General features: G+C 42.9%; 1 protein-coding gene across 7 annotated transcripts in view; it reads left to right on the top strand.

Annotated features, from left to right (window-relative positions):
• FYN (FYN proto-oncogene, Src family tyrosine kinase) overlaps positions 1-19,439 on the top strand; it is a 214,377-nt gene that overhangs the window by 98,396 nt on the left and 96,542 nt on the right. Inside the window, exon 1 of one of the 7 annotated variants that reach the window (XM_016956183.4) lies at positions 17,152-17,892. The exons of the other annotated variants lie outside the window; for them this stretch is intronic. The gene's annotated coding sequence lies outside the window, so the exon portion shown is untranslated. Of the gene's footprint in view, positions 1-17,151; positions 17,893-19,439 lie in introns of those variants that run through there. 7 annotated transcript variants of the gene reach the window in all.

Here is a 19,439-nt window from a genome sequence, read left to right as displayed (position 1 = left end):
CAATTTATGATATAGGACAACCCACTGCAAAAGACTTTACCTAATTATAGGGCCTATTTTGGGAGGGTAATGGTGCTTTTTGTGAAGTATATTTTGGGATGCACTCACCCGGCTTCTAGGCCAGTAATATCTTCCCAGAAAGGGTGTGGTGCATGCTTGTGGACATAAATATTTTCTTACCAAAAGCTGTGGTGTAATATTCTCTCAACTTTACTACCGTTCATTTTTCTTTTTCTGATAGTCTTTTCTTTTGCAAGAATGCTATGAAAATGTATTCTGGAAAGCCAGAGAAATGGAAGATAAAAGATCTCATTTCAGATGGCCAAGTCCAGAGATAACAGAGATTTTATCAGTCTACTGTTTTTAAGATGAATGGGATTTGGAGGCATTCAGCAACACTGACTAATAAACAGAGTTGAGGGAGGTGATAAAAACACCGTGTTGGCACTAGATATTTTTATGTAAGTATCTGTGGGAAAACTATCCATTTGCAACCCCTTGTGTCCCAGCCAGCACTGCCCCTGCTCCACTCCAACCCCTGGGTGATCCTCAGGGGCCATTTCCATGCCTTTGCTGTTGGCTTGTGACCCAGGGTAGGTATCTGCTTTTACTTTTGTTCTTTAAGACTGTGCCTTTCACCCACTCTACCTATTAACTTCTCTGTTAATACCTGAGACTTTTGGCCTTCAAGGAGAGGTCAGAACTTTCTGTCTGGTCTGCAAAATAAAATTAGCTTCTTATTTACACAATGTGTGTACAGGGGGAGGAGAAGCTTAGATGAAGAGTGAAAATGGACAATTTTGTAACCCAAAATCCAACCAGACCTAGGGGCTGGAGAAATGCTTTTACCTAAATTCTGAGTCATGAAGGCCATAACATGAGAGCAAGAATATCCCATGGAGAGAGTTAAAGGCGGAGAATCCCACCAGAGAGCCCTCTGGAGAGGTGTCCCTGAGACTCCCTGAGCAGCCTGTGGGCCCCTTCCTCAGAACTGGCCTAAGAGCTCATTAAACGCACAGATCCTGGCCCACCCCAGACTGGTAGAATCAGACAGAATCCCTGTGGTGGGTGTGTGACTTTATTCTTAACAGCCTCTCCAGGCGGTGCTTATGCACACGAAATTGTGAGAATCCCTGTTCCAGTCTCCATTCTCAGCTTTTCTTCAGGGCTTACAGTTCCATTTGAGGTTGTATGCAGCAGTCTGGCCCCGCCTTTAAGACTGATTCCCTTCCATAAGCATCACTTACATATTTAAAAAACAGATCCCTAAAGCACATCATTTTGAAAATCAGCCCTGTGCATAGGAGGGTAGGGTGTCAACTTCTGTGTTACTGTGTAATCTTGGTTCCTAAAGTAATTTCCACAGTCATTGTATCACTTGCTCACTAAGAAAAGTATCATTTTCGTTCCAGGTTAGTTCTGGCAACATTCTAAACCAGATTCCTTGAAGTTGCTTTGCGGGAGGCCATCCTGCTCCTCTGCTACAATCACCCAAGTATTTGCCATCTGCTTTCACTCTAAAATTCACACTATGCTGTAGTTTTTATCTGTAGCAACACTTATAAACCAAAATTTCCCACTTATTAAGGGGAACATTTTCAGAACAAGTAGCTGTCACATATTCTAGTGCATGACTAGAGAGATAAGACTGTAATAGTTCCCACCTGGGATCCAGGTGGTTGGTCCCACCCCACAGCCTTTCCTCTGATGGCAGGCTGCTTGTGCAGATGCATATTAGGGTATCGTAGGCATAGCTCATTTAAGTTTGTAAACAGCTAGCTGGGTGCAGTGGCGCATACCTGTAATCCCAGCACTTTGGGAGGCTAAGGCAGGTGGGTCACTTGAGGTCAGGAGTTCGAGTCCAGCCTGGCCAACATGGCGAAACCCCATCTCTACTAAAAATGCAAAAGTTAGCTGGATGTGGTGGCACACGCCTATAATTCCAGCTACTCAGGAGGCTGAGGCAGGAGAGTCACTTGAACCTGGGAGGTGGAGGTTGCAGTGAGGCGAGATCACACCACTGCACTCCAGCCTGGGTGACAGAGTGAGACTGCGTCTCAAAAATTAAGGGGACTCCATCCCCTTAATAAGTAGGGGGGAAAAAAGCTGCAGCACATTTGATCTTCCCAAACCACTTCCTAGGCAGTGCAATGTTATCACCAGTTGGAGGCTCAGATAATTTAGCTGATGTCTAAGGCAGGAGGCATTTGGGAGTGTGTGTGGGGGATGGGGAGGGGTTTGTTGTTGTCCTCACAAAGACTGGGAGGTGCCATTGGCACATGATGCAAGAGAAAGTGGGGCAGGGATGGTAAATGTCCTGCAGTGCCTCGAACAGTCCTGCCCAGTGAAGAGCTGTCCCTAACACAGTGTTCATAGCACCCCTATGGAGAAACACTGCTCTGAGGTTGTACTAGAATGCAGTAGAGCCAGGTGCACACCCGCACTATCTGAATCCAGATCCTTTATAGCCCTCTCTGTGTTAAAGGCATCACAGAATTAATTTCCACTTCATTGGGAGCTCTCAGTCCCTGAAAATTGAATCCAGAGTGGCTATTCTGCAGGTCATGCGATTGCTGCCCCAGGCATCAGAACTCAGGCATGGCCCACTCCATATGGAAACAGACTCTCTAAAACCCCAGTGGCCTGGCTAGCCAGCATGTTGTATTGTACCTGTCCTATCTCTATCAGTGTCCAGTGCAGGTGTGAGAGAGAGTACTGTCTTTGGAAAAGATGAGAGCCCAGTAGGATGCTCTGCCCACAGCCTCGCATCCACCTGACTTAAAAACCATCGTGATAGCAAATTGGGTGTTGATTTCAGAAGTTTTTGATTTGTTATCTTAAACGTCATACCTATCTGGTGAACCCTTACAGGAGCTGTTGGAGTTTTGTTTAAAGTTTAGTTTCGATGTCAGCCAGTAAGGGAGCTGAGACAGTGGCTACATCAGTTTGATGAGCACACAATGAAATTTATTAAATTGGTAAAAATAAAACCATATTGAATGAAAAGGAACCCAGGGCAACTGACCTGAATATAGATGTTGAAGGGATTCTAAAAGAGGGAGAGAAGGAGTAGTGATATTATCTCATCTTTTTTTCCTTTCCTGTTTTGTATTTCTCCCTCTCCCTCTCCTTTTCCCTCTTCCCCTCTCCCTCCCCCTCCCCCTCTCCTCTCCCCCTCTCTCCCTCCCCCTCTCTCCCTTTCCCTCCCCCTCCCCCTCTCCCTCTCCCTCCTCCTCTGCGTCTCCCTCTCCCTCTCCTCCTCTCTCACCCGCTCTCCCTCCCCCGCTCTCCCTCTCCCTCTCGTTTTCCCTTTCCCCCTCTCTCCCTCTCCCTCTCTCCCTTTCCCTCTCCCTCTCCCGCTCACTCTACCCCCTCCCTCCCTCCCCCTCCCCCTCCCTCCTCCTCTGCCTCTCCCTCTCCCTTTCCCTCTCCCTCCCCCTCTTTCCCTCTCTCCCTCTCTTTCTCTCCCAGTTTCTTTCCCAACTTTTTATTTTGGAAAATTTCAAACTTGCTGGTTGGGAGAATTATAAAACAAATTTCAAACTTGCTGGTTGGGAGAATTGTAAAACAAACACTTTATGTCCTCTGCCTAAATTCACCATTTGTTCTACATTTGCAACATTTGCTTTATTCCCTCTTCTAATTATATATATAAATTATACATATTATATAAAATTTTGCTGAACCATTTAAAAGTACCAAACATCTTGACACTTTACCTCTAAATATTTCACCACCCATCCCCTAAGAATAAGGACATTCTTTTATATAACCATACTATAGTACTATTTCCACATCTTAAAAATTTAATAATAATTTTATATTATCTAATATTCAATTCATATTCAAATTTCAACAATATAGTCCCAAACAATATTTTATAACTTACCTCCCCACCCCCACCCCAAAATCTGTAACTGATCAAATACACTTGATGAATTTGGTTGATAACTTTTCCTTCATTCATTATATAACTTTAAACAATGACTTTTTGAAAAGTTCAAGTTCACTGTGCTACACAGTGCCTTACACTCTGGGCTTGTCTGCTTCTTCACTGCATTGTTTAGCATGCTCTTCTCTTCCTAAAATTGGTTAGATCTAGAGGCTTGTTATTAAGTGGAGGTTAAACATCTTTTGCCAAGAATACTTTATAAATGATGTCATGCACCTGATATTATATCACATCAGGGAGCAGAAGAAGTCACCTTGTTCCACCATCCTCAGTGCTAGGTTTCATCTCTTGGTTAAGATGGTAACCAGACCTAACCAATGTCAAGGTGCACCTTGAGTTAATAAATCATCTGTAGTCTGATACATGGGTCATTTGTGAACATCCTGCTCCAGCCTTCCTTTCATCCAGTGGCTTGAGTAACCATGGATAATCCTCACCTGATTCAGTTATTACTTTGGAATATTGTCTGATATTTTTTACTCTTTCCTTTCTCTTCCTGAATTATTCGTAGTGTATGACCTGGGCCTTCATATTTTTGCAGTGATGGTTTTCTAGCCATTTCCTTGATGGTCACCTGGATTTTGCTGTGATTAGGCTAAACATTTTTTTTTCTTGCCTTTGGGTTAAGAAGGAATAACTTTAGCAAAGCATTTACTACATGCTAGGTACCACACAGGCTCCTCATGTGTAGAACATTTTTCACTTTCTTCCCACATTACAGCTTAGACTAGTGAAGTGACTTGCCCAGGGTCACCCAGACTCTATGGGAGAGTAAGATCAAGCCATATCTGTCAGGTTTAGAGCTAGGATTTTTCAACAATTCCATGTTCCCTCTCATCCCTTCTGGCCATGCCCCCCATCCCTGCCCCCACTACTACAGTTCTTGCCTCAGGCCACAAGTGCCTGCCTGACTGAGTAGGTCCCTAAACAAGGAAAGTCAGCCAGGAGACTGCAGCTGGAGAAGCACAAGCTATGCACATCTAAAGGGCAGGTACTGCTGGACCTCAGACGAGCCATGCCTGACTGGAAACCGGGATCTTTATGTTAACCATTCCGACTTTTCAATGGTGGTGACTAATTCAGATACACGGAACTCACCAGCCCAGTTGCCAGTTTTCAGCACCAGCATTACTGCTGTCTGAGGCAGCCTTGGGTAGGCCAAGGCTTTGTTTATAAATGGAATTTCATTGTCATTTGTTTGTATGTTTGTTTTTAACATCCTCTTTTACACAGAAATTAATATGCTTGGGAAGTGATAGTGTTTTGATTTGGGGGATGTTTGATTTTTTGAAGAGGGGGAAAGTTGGGTTTCATAAAAGTGTTATTTAACTGGATTACTTAATAGGTTAAGGTGTTATTATAAAATCTTGGATTTTTTAATTGGTAGGTTAACATTACAGTAGTAGGTATTTCATATGTAAGTTTAAAGGAAAACAAATACATTTCCTTCTACATGTCATCTGTAGGATTTTGCTGTTTTGAATTTTTCTGACTCCTTAAGAAGGATGTGACATCTGTTGTTCCCATCTTGCACTCTTTGTTCTTTGTGTCTTTAACTGTGTTAACGTGTCACAGGAACTCTGTCAGCTCAGTCCCTGAGAGGGACTGAAGCAGAACTAACAGATAAATAGCAGTGCCTCTCCAGATGGGTCCTGGCAGAGGCTAAAGATCTCTGTTGGTCATTCTACTTGTTTTTACCAGAATTATTCTTGAGTTTGGAGTGACCAGGAATGGTGCAGGTAAAGAGCTTCTCTAGACTTACTTCATCATGCAAGAATTTGGTCCTGCCTCTCATTTTACACTTTAACCGCCTGAAGCACAGAGAGGTTGAGGAGGACCCAGGTAAACCTTGCTATGGTTTGTTCCCACCAAATCTCATGCTGAAATTTGATCCCCACTGTGGCGGTGTTGGGAGGTATTTGGGTCATGGGCAGCTGGATGCCATTCTTACGATAGAGAGTTCTCATGCTCCCAATTCTGGATTAGATCTCGAGGGAATGGTTAGGGTTCTTCCAAAGTGAGGACACCCCTCCTAGGTTTGGCGTCTTCACACATATCTGCCATGTTTTGGCCCAGCACATGGCCCTCCTGAGAGGCTGAGCAGATGCCAGCACTATGCTACTTGAACTTGCCAGCCTGCAGAATGATGAGCTAAATAAACCTCTCATCTTTATGAATTACCCAGTCACAGGTATGTAAGAACACAAAATAAACTAGGACAGACCTGATTAGCTTGGGTCTCTTGTGATTGTTCTTCATACTCCCTAAGCTAAAGTTTTCAGTCTACAAGCAGTCACCATAATGCTTTACCCTGACCTGTCACCTTGTCACCCACAATGTTTCTTCCCATCTGAACCACCCCAGCTTCCCACCATCAGCCACATTTAACAAGTGAAGAAGTAAAGGTCTGAATCAGCACTGTCCAATAGAAACCAAAGTCAAGCAGCATGTACAATTTAAAGCTATCTAGAAGCCAGTTTAGAAGAAAGTAGAATGAAATGAGTAAAATTAAACTTTACATTTTATTTAACCCAATATATGTCCAAAATATTATCATTTACCATACAGTCAGTATGTTAAATTATTGAGATATTTTTGTACTAAGTCTTTGAAACTTCATATGTAGTTTACATTTACAGCATATCTCAATTTGTACAAGCCACTTGAAATGTGCCCAGTGTGGCTACTGGCTATGGTGTTGGGCAGCACAGCAGTACAGAAGACATAGTCCAAGGTCACACCCAGCTAGGTTCTTTAATTTAAATCTCAAGAGAAACTTGATCTGCTTTTTTGCCCTCCCCCCATCTGAAACCACATATTCCTGTCCTCTTTGTGCCATTTTCCCCCTCTCCAGCTAACTCTAATTACAGAGAGATGCTTGGTTTGGTCATAACTGCTAGCTCAGCAGTTTTCTACCAGCCCTGGCAGCTGGTGAGACCAACATACACTGCCTGTAAATGATAGTGTAAAGCATACTTTTAAACTTCTCCACAGCAGAGTTTCCATAATTTTCTTTCTCTTAGAAGTAATTCATTGGCATTTTTCAAAGCCAGGGTGTGTGTGTGTTTTTTTTTAATTCATTCTTTCTTAAAGTCCCATCTTAATCAATGGATTCATAAAATATTTACTAGCTAGTAATCTCCCCAGGACCGCAGCAGAACAAGCAGGCCTTGTGTCTGTTTTTTATACCAGTTATCCCTCTGTTTTGATTAACAGTGGTTAGGTTTCTTTTTTCCAACTAGTCAAATAGTCTCCCAATATGTCAGTCCCATTTTGAGTATTACTCACAATGAAATATCAGTAAAGGTTAGATTCCATTTCCACTAAATGTCAAGTCTCTGACCACTGACCCCACTACTTGAATTATTAGATTATAATCACAATCTCAGGGGAGAAAATGACAAAAGAATGGCCACAGACTCCTGGAGTTTGTTGTGATAGACTTTACTGAAATACAAACCCTTAGCTGTAAGAATTGAAATTCAAATAGAGAAAAGATTGTCCCATATTACTAATTAGAGGCCAGAACCCCACATCTTCCAACATTCTCAGTTAAGTGAAGGCTAGAGAAGATCATGTTTTTTGATATCTTTCAGTAACTGAAGGATGGCACTGCAAAGCCAGCCCTCCTGTAATACAAATGAATTTTCTTACATTCCCTTCAGTGCTGTATCCTTTGGATTTTGACTTGATGTCAACCTCACTATTCACAGATCCCCTAAAATCCACCATTTAAAAAACCTCAGGTGTGGGGTTGCATTTGGAATTAGAACAGTGTTGTTGTGAGTGGCTTGGTTTCTTCTCTTTCCCCACCATTTCCCTAGAGTAATACACACTTAGAGCCCCCAAATCACAATCCTTTTATCCCATGCTGATTCAAAGCCTTTTCATTTCTTTAAGTGGGTATCTCATGTTCATTTCAAAATGTCATTTAGCAGCTGTATTTCTGCTAAATAACCAGAAATTATAGTTGACTCCAGCCAAGTGGCTGAGTACCTAGATTTTGTTTCCAAGTATGATGCTGAGCAGAAATGTTTTGGTTTCATCCTCAATATTAATAGTTGACTGAGAGTGATGGATGGGCCTGGGGATGAGAAAAGGAAAGGAAATATAAAATATAGTGGCAGAGCATCATCTACTTCAGGGACTCTTGACCTGGGGTTTTTACCAGAATTACCTGAGATGATATTAAAAATCCAGGTTCCCAGGCCCCACTGTCCCTCCATTCATTCGGAGTCCCAGAGAACAGGGGCCTGGCAAGTGTGTAGGAACCACCTGCTCTTACTCAATTGTATCCACTTATCAATACTTAGGGAGAATTTTACTGTATACGAATTATACCTCAATAAGCTTGTCCTGAAATCTGTTTGTACACATGCATATAAATTTTTGAAAGTTTTGACTTTCCCTACCATGAGGAGTATATTGACTGTCAAACGTTCTGGAGTCTGAAGACAAACTCACAGTTGAAACAATCATTCATTCACTCAGTAAACATGTAAGGAACAGTCCTGGGCATTGTTCCTAGTCTGGGAAAACAGAGATACATCCAGACACAGCATATACCTCGAAGGAGTTTGTTTAATGGATAAGAACCATATCCAACAATTATGCCACAGTGTGAAGAGTATATCTATAGAGCAAAAAGGGAGGAATCCCCAACAACCACATACACGCATGTGCGCACACACACATACATGCACATATTCCCACTTCCACCCCCCCTGCTTTTTGAAGGTAGAAGAGATAGGCTGTGTTGTGAAAATTTTATAGAAAAGCCACAGCACGTGATTCCTGAGGTGTGAGTAGGCAAGGAAGTGAAAAGTGTGCTGCCTGTTTTTCAAAGGAGTAGCTCTCAGAATTTGATTCTAACGTCAAAAAAAAGTTTTTACACCCTCATTAGTTTTAAGGGGATTTTAACAACCCCTGATGTGATTCAGTTTGCTTATCCTGATCTATCTAGTCCCAGCACAGGTCTCAGTGCTGGCACACAGTAGGTGCCAGAATAGAAGTGATGCTTTCAGCAGTTTTGTCTCTCTTCTAACAAACCATTAGCCACAATTGTATCTTAGAGTACACACATAATTTTCAAGATAGCACCTAAGGGCCAGGCAGGGTGACCCATGCCTGTAATCCCAGCACTTTGGGAGGCCAAGGTGGGTGGATCACAAGGTCAGGAGATCGAGACCATCCTGGCTAACATGGTGAAACCCCATCTCTACTAAAAATACAAAAAATTAGCTGGGTGTGGTGGTGCATGCCTGTAGTCCCAGCTACTCGGAGGCTGAGACAGGAGAATCACTTGAACCCGGGAGGCAGAGGTTGCAGTGGGCTGAGATCGCGCCACTGCACTCCAGCCTGGGCAACAGAGCGAGACTTCATCTAAAAGAAAAATAAAAAAATAGTGCCCAAGTTATCTTTGTAAGTATTGCTTCCAAAATACCAAAAATCTTTGCCCTTGAAGGAGAGCACATTTAAGAAAATGTGAATTGTTCTACTGGCATGGTATGTTTTGATTTTTACATATTAAGGGAATTAACTCTTTCTTACCTGATTTTTACTCTCGTTTTTCAATATACCTGAAGTTTTAGAAGAGCAGCTATGTCAAAAGATCAAATGATCATAGCATGACTTACTTTGTCATTTAAAGGTAGACACAGAAAACAGCATTGTATTTTCCTGGATACTGGGTGATCTTGTTGGATTTGGGGAGCAGAGGTTATTTGAGAGCAGCTGTTTATATTGCATTAAAAATATAGTCGATGTTGGGGTGGCTACTTACCTAGGACAACTATATCCCCTATATATTTTTGCAGCTTTATGTGTAAATTATGATCATTGGTTACTTTGATATTGTAGGACACAATAGGAGAATTCCCAACTTGACCCTTTGACTGTGTTGTGATAGGAAAAGACATTATATGATTTGGCTGTGTCATCACCCAGATCTCATCTTGAATTGTAGTTTCCATAATCCCCACATGTCATGGGAGGGACCCGGTGGGAAGTAATTGAATCTTAGGGGCAGTTACCCCCGTGCTGCTGTTTTCGTGATAGTAAGTGAGTTCTCACGAGATTTGATGGTTTTATAAGGGGCTTTTCCCTCTTTGCTTGGCAATTCTCCTTCCTGCCATCACGTGAGGAAGGATGTGATTGCTTCCCCTTCTGCCATGATTGTAAGTTTCCTGAGGCCTTCCCAGCCATGCTTAACTGTGAGTCAATTTAACCTCTGTCCTTCATAAATTATCCAGTCTCATGTATGTCTTTATTAGCAGTGTGAGAATGGACTAATACAGACAGCAAGAGCTGGTTTACATATGGCTTTGTTTAGAAGGCTGAATGATATTTCTAGAGGTGCCCTGTGCATTGGAAATTTTTTGTGGTTAATCTGCCTGCTTTCCAACCCTAAAAGCAATGTACATTCCAGGCTCTGTTAAGATAGCCATTCTGACTGGGAGGAAAATAGATGATGGTGTGGGAGGTGAGCTTGAGGTTAAATGGCAGGAAGGGCAGGGCATTAACTTTGCTACTGGGCATGTGCTTGCATCTGAGCTCCATTGCTGACCAGCTGTGGGGTCTTGGGCAAGTGACCACCCTGCTGTGACTCAACTTTCTCATGTCCAAAATGGTATTGTTTTGAGGATTAAAAGAGAAGAAGTGTGGTGCTGACATGATGCCTGACACTCATAAGTGCTTACTCTGTGTCATGTCTCTTCACTTTTCCCTTTTTACACATATATCAATCTTGTCATTCTCTTGTTTCAAAACTTCTCAAGGCTCCTGTTATTCCCCCAAGAAAGGCCTAAACACCTTAACCTGGCATCTGAGGCCTTTTATGATCTGTCTGTCCAACCCACCTCTTTAACACATCTAACTCTTTCACTTCAAATGTGATCCTGTAGCAAAACCAAACCATCTCTGTGCCCTTGGAGGGCTTTGAACACTCATTTTCTAACCTCTTGGGATGCCTTCCTGCTGTCGCTTAGAGTCTAAGTCTAATCTGCTGCAAGGATCGTTTTTTGTTTTTTTTTTAATTTCTAGTCAGTCTCTGCTTATCCAGCAAGGCTCATCTTAAGTGTCACTTCTTCCTAGTCCGTCAGGCTAGAAAATTCACCTCTATGTCCAATACTGTGTCTTTTTCATCATAGGTGCTTAAAAATAACTGAAGTGTTATGAATAAGTCTTAGAACATATTCATAGATAGCACACGCCAGAGAAATAGGTAAAGGTTCCTTCCAGGTGGGCATTTATGTCAGGGGAAAGGCCTGGGTGGCTTAACAGAATCATATTTTCTCATAGTCTGGAGACTGAAAGTCCAAGTTCATGGTGCAGGCAGGGTCGGGGTCTGGTGAGCCTCCCTCCTCGTCTTGCAGATGGCCACTGTCTCTGGTGTCCCCACATGGCCTTTTTCTCTCTGCAAGTTCCCCTGCTGTCTCTTCCCCTTCCTATAGGAAGACCAGCCCTATTGGATCAGGGCCCTACCTCTTTGAACTTATTTAACTTTCATCAACCTCCTTTAAGGCCCCCTTCTCCAAATACAGTTACATTGGGGGTTAGGGCTTCAACACATGCATTTGAGGGGACACAATTCAGTCCATCACACATAGGTATAAAAATTCTTCTGATCCTCTGAGAGTGTGTGTGCTCATGTGTGCACACACCCTGTGTGCAGGTCTTCTCTGTTACAAGCATTCGTTCCTGGCCTCATTCAGGAAACCCACAGGATAGCAAATGGCCTTGCTCCCTTGCGGTGGCCCAGCTTGGCCTGCCTACTCTAGCTGCCGCCGCATGATCCCAGCCCACAAAGACGCTGCTTCGGCCCCACCAAGAGGGCTCCAGACACATATTTTCTCACCCAGCGGTTCCATCAGAGCTCCCTCCTGCCTCCAGCTGCCAGCAAAGGGGAACAAGAGAGAATGAGCCACAGCAGGGAAGGGAAGGAATTCAGGAACTAGAACAGGAGGGTGACATTTTGTTTTTTAAAAGAGCATCTTTCCTTTTACTTCTGTTTAACATTGTCCATGGGGTTTTTTTTCTTCCACCTTTCTCCAGATTCCCAATTCTGAAAGCACTAAAGGAACCCCTTAGCTCTACGAGTTAAGACAGTTGATAAGTGACGTGGGAGAATGCACTCTAATTAGGTCCTTGGTTAACCTACCCCTGACTTAACAGAGGGAGGCTGTTTGGTTACAAATAGTTCTTATTCTACTAAATCAGAGGCTTCTCACGCTGTGTCATCTGCCTGCAAATTAGCTAGAGGCACAAGCTTTGCATTATGCAAAGTACTTATTCTCACAATTAATATGCTGGAAAGTGTGGTTTCACACTTTTCTGCCGGCACAGGAGTTCTCACTCAGGAGTGAACCAGATCACCTGGGGAGCTTTTACAAAATACCCAAGACTTGTCCTTCCTCCTCCCCATGCTGCGCCACAGCCGTGAGAGTGAGATGTGGGGCCCCCAACCCTGCACCAGTAACCCCAGTATCACTACTTCTTATTACTTCCTCAGAGGTTTCTTATTAAATATTTCAAATCACTTTTTTCTTTTTTCTTTCTTTCTTTTTTTTTCTTTTTTCTTTCTTTCTTTTTTTTTTTTTTTTTTTTTTTTTTGCTTGACAAAATCCAGTGACCAATTTGCTTTTTTAACATTTTATTCATTTTTTTTATGGAAAATTTCAAATGTATAGAAAGTAAACAGTGTAGCATACTGGACTCCCTGCAACCTCACCCAGCTCCAACAGTGATCATCAACATTCTGCCATTCTTGCTTCACCTATAGCTGGATAATTGTTGTCATTATTTTTGACCAATTCAATTTTGTTTCATAGATAGCATAGCCTGAGCGCTGAAAATTGGTTATGTGTTCCTACTGCATATTGAATTGACTGTGTGCAAGGCACTTCCCACACCTTATTGCATTTAATCTGCACAGCACCCGTAGGCATTGTTACCCACATTTTATAACAATGGAAACTGAAGCTCTAAGAAATTACACACCTGCCCAAAGTCTCCCAGCTAGTAAGTGCTCAAGCAAGCATTCACACTCGTGTTTGAAAAGCATGCTTTTCCCCCTAAGCTACACTTTAGAAAAATAAAATGCATGAATAGATCCATAGCTATTTGATAAAGCATGTATGTTATAATATTAATGTTTAAAGCTGGATGGTAAGTATATGGATATTCAGTGTAAAGTTATGAAAACTATGTTTGAAATTGTTCACAATAAAATGTTGGAAGGTTTCCAACAAAAGCAAACTTTGTCTTAACTATCAAGCAGTGGACAAGACAAACAAGCTATTTTCAGATACCTATCCTGTTGATATCCGCTCCAAAGAGAGAGCTTTGAGACTTGGTTGAATTTTGACCTTAAAAATAGTAAACCTTAAAAATAGTAAAGTGTAAGCCAAAAAGTATCTGAGACAGGTTTCAATCAATTTAGAAGTTTATTTTGCCAAGGTTAAGGAACATGACCCATGACATAGCTTCAGGGGGTCCTGAGGAACAGGTACCCAGGGTGGCTGGGTTACAGCTTGATTTTATACATTTTATAGAGACAGAAGTTACAAAGACAGAAACCCACATATGTAAGGTATACATTGGTTTGGCTAGCAAGGCTGGACATCTCGAAGGCAGTGTGTGTCCAGGAGGTGAAGGAGGGGGTGACTTCCAGGTCATAGGTAGATTTAAATATTTCCAGATTGACAATCGGTTCAAAGAATTAAGCTTTGCCTGAAGAGTTGAAATCAGTTGAGGTAAGTGGGGTGAGGGGGCCTGGAAGATAAAGATTCTTGTCGTGTGGGTGAAACCTCCAAGAAGAAGGCTTTGGAGAGCATAAATCTAAATGTCTCTTATCAAAGGAGTCAGAGTCACAGAAGAGACCTAGTAAGGGAAGGAGATTCTCACCTGTGTCCAGCCATTTGAATGCGAGGACTTTTTTAGTTACCTGTGGTGGCAGGTGGCAGATATCACAAAAATTATGCAAGGACTTTTTTTTTTTTTTTAAGCTCATCACCTATCATTAGTATACTTTATGTGTGGCCCAAGGCAGTTCTTCCAGTGTGGCCCAGGGAAGACAAAAGGTTGGACACCCCTGCATGCAAACTTCCCCCACAAGAGACAGCTTTGCAGGGCCATTTCAAAATACATCAAGGAAATATATTTTAGGGTAAAATACTTTGATTTCCTTTTAGGGCCTGTTATCTGTCATGTGATGTTATGCTAGTGTCAGGTTGGAGTTAGTATCATATTGCTATAAGAGTCTGTTCTGTCAGCCTTAGGGTCTCTGTTTTAATGTTCATGCCAGCCAGTTGTGCCTGAACTCCAAAGGGAGGAGGGTATAACAAGGCATATCTGACCCCCACCTTCCCTTCATGGCCTGAACTAGTTTTCCAGGTTTCTTTGGATCCCCATGGTCAAGAGGAGGGTCCACTTAGTCACTTGGGGGGCTTAGAATTTTATTATCGTTTACAATAAAATAGACATTACTTAGAGGTATAAGTAATGAACATTAACTGGTGAGGTCTTAGGGAACTGAGAAAACCAGATGCAGAAGCAAAGCCTCTCCCAGGGTGGCCCCCAGCTGTGGCCAACAGCTCAGGAAGCTTCCTCACCGCTGCTGCTCGTGGAAAGCCAGAGCCAGATAAAATGAACAAGTTATTTTTTCCAGTTCAAGCCACTTAGATAGGATTCCATGATGATTTCTTTTTACCATTTACCCAAAGGAACATTTTGCATACATACAGCCTACGTGTTGAAGCTGTTCCTTCTCACGGAAGGGCATAACCAATTTCTTCACATAAAAAACATCGAGCCACCCACACTCCTCCATGATGTAATGCAGGTCCTGCTTTGACGGTGAGCTGACCAGGGATTGCTGAGCAGTCTCAGCATTGGGAATGATGATTGGATGCAGATAGCCTGTCAAGGGGATTCTCGAGAGCATTTTTTTTGCTAAAAGTACAAGGAGACCCTGGGCAAGCAGCTAGCAGCCCCCTTTCACAACCCTGCAGAGAGTCCTGGAGGTCCCAGCAGCCACTGTTCTTCCTCCTAAGCTTGCCTGCCATGGCAGCATCCACTCCACCCTTCAGTGCTTGAAGCCAAGTGGTTGTCGCCCCGGAAGGCTCTGCCCTTCTGGTTTTAGACTGCTGTGGAGGAGGGAGCCACTTGGAGATACAAAGCCCACCTCTCTAGAATCTTCCAGGGTCCCCACAAATTATAAAACTATGGTCACACCAGGAAACCAAGGCATTTTCAATAACAACCTTTCCTACTGATTTCCAGCTTCATCTTCCAGAATTCCAGTGCACTGCCATTCATACCATTCATTAACTGTTCTCCTTTCACTAGACCATGAGCAGGTATACAGCCACAAAGAGGAACCCATCTCATGAGTTAACTACTCCATCAGCTTCCTTCACCCTGAAATCTTTTGGCAGTACAGGCTAGAAGGAAGAACAGGCTTTGCAATCAGACCTGGGAATGAATCTTATCGGCATCATTACTGGCTGCAAGATTTTGGGAAAGTGGCTTAACTTCTTAGTCCAGCTCACAGGATTAATGTCAGGTTTGGACTCAGATAAAGAATGTGAAGGCTCCCTGCCTAGTCTCTGGCTTGTAACAAGTGCCACCAAGTGCTAGTGTCCTTTTTCTGTATTATGTATGTTGAGTTGTAGATATCTGCTGTCAGGCCCTGTCCCTGCCACTGGCTGGTGATGTGAACACATCTTGTGTCTTTGCATCTCTGCACCACAGTTTCATCATCTCACAATGAACTGCCTGTTCTCCAAGATGACAATTTGGTTGCACCTTAGGGGATCCCTCTGATTATGGAGGCACAGTAAGGTCCTGAGCATAGGTGGTCAGCAGTCCAGAAAGGGAGAAGGCCGAGGGCAGACTGGAGAATGGGACTGGTGAGATTCAGATAGGAAGAGCAGGGGAGAAATGGTCAAAGTGAGACTGGAATCAAAAGGTTGGCATTTCTAAAAACTATAATTGCACTTAAGAAGTTTTGCCAAAGGCGATTTAGTTACCCCACAGTGAGGAACATGGGTGCCTGTGTCTCCAGTCACTTCCCCACAAGAAACCTAATTGCAGCCTGGGCTCCGTGCAACTCCCAGCTGGGGGAGGCCCATGGGCTTCTTTGTGTGAGGAGCGCACTGCAGCATTCCTGCCCACACACGCCACTGCTGCCTTTCTCCTGAGAAGGAGTTCCGTTATTATTTCATGTGACCTCACAGCCAGGAGAGCTGGTTTGCCATTTTGCATAACACACATTAAATTTGTTTTTAGATGTGCTGTTGAGCCTTGCCTGTGGATCTTCTGTCCTCTTGTCGGTCCCTGCCTGCTGCAGCCATCCAGGCACTTAGGATGCATATCTTTTTCTCTACAGCTGCGAGGAGCCCAGTAGTTGGGTTTCCTTAAATGCAAGCAGATGGAAGCGAGCAGGAGTGTGGAGGCAATTAGAGGATTTCCTCCTCCAAGCGGTGCGGGTTTGCTCTCTCTTTGGGGGTGTGGCTGTTCTTGCTCATTTTAATTTTCCATTTGGGTTTTGTCAGGCTGTCAGCTTTTTTTTCTGGCTGTATTATGCTGCTGGTTGCAGGAGCTTGCAAAATGGGGTGATTTGGTTGCTTATTGTTTGGAATCAAACTTTTCACAGTACGGTATGGGTGATGCATATCGTGATGATGATGACACTTCATATTTGTAAAATATTCTGCAACGTAAAGAATGTTTTCACATACGTCACTGTCTCATTTGGTCTGGACAGAGGCCCAGAAAAAAAAAAAAATGAAGGCTGTACTCAGTCTGCTAGAGTCAAAGTTTTGCCTTATCTTTTTACGCCATCTCTAGTCAAACCACAACGGAGAGAATAATCGAATGAAAACTGAAGCTTTCTGCTTTATTCCTTTTCTCCTTCTCCTTTCAGTCAGGTAAATATTTTTCACTTTCTGAACACAGTGTTAGATTCTCTGGTGACAATTAAATAATCGTAGCAGATAATCGTTGCCGTCGGGGAGCTTTCAATGTAGGTGGGGAGACAAGACATACAACAGTGAGTTTACATAACAGTGCCTGGCACACAGAAGGCACTAAGGAACTAGGTGCTGAATGAGTGGGTGAGTAAATGAATGTGGAACATAGCCCACCAAAGTCCTGAAGGGCAAGAACCCCTAGGGGGGGAACCAAAAGATCCACAGTCCTTGATGAGAATGGGCACCGAGTGCCTGGGTGCCTGGGAGTGAGCAGGCGAGAGGACCCAGCACTGTTGTGGACAGCCTCCGTTCAGTTAGCACCACTCCACGAGGGCTGAAGTAGAGAGGAAGCCATTTGTTTATGAGCTGAGAAGAGTGAGCAGGAAAAATGCCATTCTTTGCTCTTAAGGATGAGACAAGCATAAAAAGAGAGGCAGACAGGCAGACCAGAAGGAAGAGATTGCTGACAAAATCATTGTCAGGAAAAGTGCCAGTGAAATCACTCCACCTTAAAAGATCTATGTTCTGGTTTTGAGAACCTACTATATTGTAGACCTGTGCCAGAAGCCAGAAGAAGGCAATGGGAAGAATCAAAGAGATTCTTGGCCCCAACCCTTACCAGACCCTGCCATGCACAGGAAACAGTTAAACAATGTGTCTGTCTCACCTGCAAATGATCAAGTGTTGGGTATAAGCCAAGGAGCTGAGAGAGGGGGAGACCAGCGCAGGTCTGAGGAGCTGAGAAGGGAGGCTTACGTGAAGGGTAAGACTCGCATGGGCCTGGCCGGTGGACAAGATGTGGGAACTGCATGGACAGTTATGTGGAGGGGCATTCCATCCTGGCTGGAGAGTGTGTGAGGGGCAGTGGGAGATTGGTGGAAAAGATATAGGCCACTGGTGTGGAAGGCTGGGAAGCCACGCTTCAGATCGGAGAAAGTTGCTAATCAGAGAAGCGGCGTTCTGGAGGTGGTAAGTGGAGCTTTGTTCATGCCCAGAATTTTCATTCCTGTCCTGCTGTCCTAAATGCTGGGCTGCAGTCTGCACTGTCCCCCGCTGATGGTATGAGAGTAAGCCAAAGGAAGGAAACGTCTTCTTGGGATGGCACTGAGCCTTTTCAGTGTCTCCTGGGGGCACTGAGCCATGCCCCAGGGCAAATGCCCAGTGGAGAACAGGAGTTCAGGAGAAAAGGTCGTCCTCCAGTCTAACAATCAGCAGGACACTTGGCTTTTGTTGGGTATTTTCACTGCCATGAAACTATACTTAGTTTGTGAATGTTTTGGTGACCACCAAAAATGTGTATGATGTGAATTCTAGGCATTTTCATTATGGTGGATTTTTTTAAATAACGTCCACATTAATATACACCCCTAGTGTAAAGTACTTAAAGATACAGAACACACAGAACAAAACAAAAGTCACCTATTAACCCATCACACAGAGATAGTCACTCACATCACTAGTATTTTGTTGAATGTCCTTTCCCGGTGCAAATTTAGGAATGTTTAAAACATGGTTTCAAATTGGACTTAATGTTTTATATCCTACTTTGTTTTAACTTAGCAGTGCACCGTGAATATTTTTTAGTCACTAAATTTATGTTGCAATATGATTTTAGTGCTATATACTATTCCATTATAGGTATGTACTATATTTAATCAAACAGAAAATCAGTCTACTATCTTTGCTTATTTTGGTGTTTCCAGTGAGTTAGGCTTTTAACATATTTTTAAAAACAACATCAGAATCTAGTGTTTTCAGATAACCATGTTTTTATTGAGTGAATTGTCCAGCAAGATCCACGTGAATATAGAACATTCTCTACCCTTTTATCTCATTTTTTTTGTCACTTCATTAAAAATGGTAATAAGTCAACCCCTCTGTGGAAAAAAGAAATCGTTATGTGCCATAGTTTCCTTCTCTAAGACTGTTAAAAACATGAGCTGACCAGGCCCCCATGCCGATGGACATACCTGGATATACAGTAAGAGTACAGGGAACGCAATTGGATCAAGAAGTTCTTAGAATTTAAATGACATCCTGTGTTTTGTTGTAGTGAAATTTCAACAGAAGTAACTCTCCCTATTATCTTCATGTAAATGAAGAACCAAGCATTCAAGAGCTTTCTTAAGAGCTTTGCCTACCTCTTGACCAATGTCTCCCTTCATAGCATCCATCTCCTTCCTGATGTGGGATGCCATTTTGGAGGGCCACTTCCTGCTGACTTTATTGTAAGCTGTGTAGAAGAGAAGGTATCAGCCATATTTTTCCTTTTAGGCAGAGTTTGATTTGCAGAGGCCTGGACTTCCTGCTTATGTGTCTTTCCAGTGAATAAGTGTGATTCACCACAGTTCAAAGTAACCCCATCTACAACGCCTCATTTTTTTAAGTGAAATTTTTCCATGGGAATAGAATAGAGAGGAATCCTGTAGGTCTTCCATGAAATTATACTCCCTGCCTCTCAGAGTTTTACAATATAATTAGGTTACTTGTTTGTCTTAAATTTTTTTATTATCCTG

Source organism: Pan troglodytes, chromosome 5 (assembly GCF_028858775.2).
Source record: "Pan troglodytes isolate AG18354 chromosome 5, NHGRI_mPanTro3-v2.0_pri, whole genome shotgun sequence".
Taxonomy (NCBI): domain Eukaryota; kingdom Metazoa; phylum Chordata; class Mammalia; order Primates; family Hominidae; genus Pan; species Pan troglodytes.
The sequence above is the reverse complement of the archived record's forward strand: the minus strand, read 5'-3'. Positions and strand labels throughout refer to the sequence as shown.